The following is a 3461-nucleotide window of genomic DNA, read 5'->3' as shown; positions in this document are numbered from 1 at the left end:
AACTAAGTAGGGCAGCACAATGATTTAGCAGGAGTGATGGATAATCTTGGATGTTAATTTGACCAGATATAAAGACAACTAACAGACAAGAACCTTAGATTCCTGTGAAGGAGGTTTTTCATTGCTTTTAAATTATTTTATTATTTTATGTATATTTTTTATGTTTATCTGTGAAACTCCTGTGTGCCTGGCACACACAGAGATCTGAAGAGTATAACAGATTCCTTGGAAATGGAGTTTGTAGGGTTTTAAGCTTCTAGGTGGGTCCTGGGTATTGAACTCAGGTCCTCTATACGAGCAGCAAGGGCTTTAAACTACTGAGTTGTTTTTACACCACGGAGAGATACTTTTGATAAGAGAGCTCCCTCCTTTTCCATCAATAGTGAGCTATACTAAAAGCAGAATGGGATGTCCAGATCCATGAGATTTCCTAATCAGTTTAGAACATTATTTCCTCAAAATATAAATACATCCTTTCCATCTCATATTATGCTTAATATTAATGATTGGGAATGAAGACAAGATATGGTGTGTAAATTTTACCCTTTTTGGTACTGCTTATATTCGCTGAACAGCATACCTCTTATATTTGACCTCCCTTCCGGATCATATAGCATAATTATTATCTTTCCACTTCATTAATAAGTGTCCATAGGAGCGAGGAGCAAAAATGTAGAGGCCATGAGATGACAGACTGTATATGGAATATATTTTTAGCAACTGGTTAACAATTCATGTTATTAAAGAAAAATACAGCATCTAACAAACTCACTGCTAGAGTTGTGGGTAAATTTGCATGTCTTCTAGAAACAAATAAAAGCAATTGACTTTGGGGGTGTGTAAATCGGAAAGACTATCAAACTAAAAGTAATTCTCGTGCAAGCATAATAAAATGTAGGTGGAGTCACAGAGGGGTACAATCAGAGGAGTTTATAGAGGCATTTTCCACGTTCACATGTTTTATTTCTTACTTATTCTTTATCGTTACCTTTTGGGCAACCCCTTAAAGAGTTTACTGTGGGAAGAGTTGCAATGTGTCAGTTTTGTACTCTTCTGATATTTGAGAGACACAGTGCACATATGGTAGTCCCACTGGAGAATACATTCCGCAACCAAACTGTAAGCTTCAGCCATTGGATGCCAAGTTCCCTTGTGATGTGACTGGAAGAGTCGTGCAATGATACAGGAGATGCTGAAGGAGATCTTTACCATGGCCTCATTCTTTCTATCTTCTTTATGCCACACAGCTCTGAATTCTGCTTTCATCCCAGAAGATGACATGTCTAAATCTCACATCATGTGACAGACATGTCTAAATCTCTGAACCAAGTTTAACCCAGGATGTTAGAAAAGATTCTACCACTAGGTTTAGGAGTCTTTCCCTTTCTAGTTCTAGAACTTTCTAGAGTAGAATATGGAAAAACTGGGTACACTTTATAGCTTTTAAAATAACCCACAAAATTTGAAATATCATCATCTGGGTCTCAGTAATTTTATTTATTATAAAAGGACACTGGGCTTGTTAATTATCAGGAATCTCAGGGAACATAAAGTCTAGCCTGTAGTACTAGGGCTAGAATGTTTGCTGTATTTATTGTTGTTTCGTGCTTCTTACAGACAGTCATTGCAGCAGCCATCTTGCCTTGGTTGGTATGGTTTCCCTGAGCAAAAATGTTTGCTCATTTTGCTGATCTTGCTTTTCTTTTTAAAAGCTGTAAAATCAGGTAAAAAGATATTGCTTTCTGTAGTTTCCTGATTCTCTATTATAGAATCAATAGATAAGAATTGTAGCTATATGGATAACATTTTTTTTTAATATTCTGGTTCCTTTTATGTTTTCCACCAATATAGTAAGTCATTCCTGGAATTAAGTTGCTTCATTACACAATGATTTCTCTCTCTCTCTTTTTTTTTGTCTAATCTTATTCTTTCTTATAGTTTTTTTAATTAATCATTTTATTCATTTACATTTCAAATGATATCCTTCTTTCTGGTTACCCCTTCACAAACCCCAATCCCATCTCCTCTCTTCCTCCTCCCCTTTGCCTCTATGAGGGTGTTTTTCCACCCACTCACCCACTCCCACCTCACCCGTCTATCACCCCGTACAATGGGGCATCAAGCCTTCCACCCCTCCCATTGATGTCCGATAAGACCATCCTCTTCTACATAAGTATCTGGAGCCATGGAGCTCTCCATGTACTCTTTGGTTGGTGCTCTCACCCCTGGGAGTTATTTCTTTCAATTACTCCATTTTAGTTTTTTTTCCACATTGTTTTAAGATTTTATATTTTTAGTATGGAGTAGTAGATAGTAGTAGATTTAAATTATTTAATAATCTTATACCATTAATCAGCTATCAACAACCCAAATGTTTTCCAAAGTGATTGTTGCACATTTTCTTCCTCAGCATGTTAATGGGCATTTAGGTAAGAGCACTGATTTGTGTTAATGGGAAGATTAGAACCAGATCTTTTATGTAAGAGCCAATTAATGTTATATACTAAAATACATACTACACAAATTCATGGATAAAGGCTTATGTTAGACTTACAGGATGAACAGAAAATGGTATCTGGGAATTGGGGATGGGATACCTGGTAGAGGATTTACTTAGCAAGGGTAAGGCCCAGGATTCCATTTGTGGAATCTTAAACAGAAACCACAGTTGTACCTCCCTAAATGAAATTCACAAATAATACTTGAGATAAGCAGATAGCTTTGTACTTTGTGGTGTTTTTAAAATCTAAGATGTCAATTACCACATGTATATTTTGAAGAAATTCACATTTCATTGAAGAGGTTATAGAGGAATTAGCTGGCTGAGACAATGCTTTTCACAGAGAAGGTAAGTGGCAAACAGCAATTATGATTGTTACTGTTAGTATAATACTCACACACATGCACACACATACACACACATATATAAATATAAATGTATATATGAAGCAACATGACCAAGGCAACTTGGAGAGAAAAGAGTTTGTTTCAGCTTACAATTTCAGGTCAGGTAACAGTCTGAGAGTGAGAGAAATCAAGACAGGACTCAAACAGAGCAGGAACCTGGAGGCCGGAGCTAATGCAGAAGTCACAGAGGGTTGCTGCTTACTGGCTTACTCAGCCTGTTTTCATATAGAACCCAAGGACTACTAACTCAGGCATAATACCACTCACAATTGGCTAAACTCTCTCCTTCTATCTCTAATAAAGAAAAAATGCAGGCATTGTTTTAAATTGAGGTTCATTCTTTCTGACAACTCTAGCTTCTATCAAGTCAATGTAATTTTCACCAACACACACACACACACACACACACACACACACATGCACACACACATATGTATAATAAAAATAGTAATACATATAGTAAATATTTATGTTATTCTTTAAAGTGCTAGAAGGCAATAATAGTTCTAAAGACAGAGCTATGGGAAATTTCCTGTTCAATCTAAATCAGCACT

The sequence above is a fragment of the Grammomys surdaster genome, unplaced genomic scaffold, assembly GCF_004785775.1.
Source record: "Grammomys surdaster isolate TR1022 unplaced genomic scaffold, NIH_TR_1.0 958, whole genome shotgun sequence".
In the NCBI taxonomy this organism is placed as follows: domain Eukaryota; kingdom Metazoa; phylum Chordata; class Mammalia; order Rodentia; family Muridae; genus Grammomys; species Grammomys surdaster.
Note: the sequence above shows the minus strand (reverse complement) of the source record.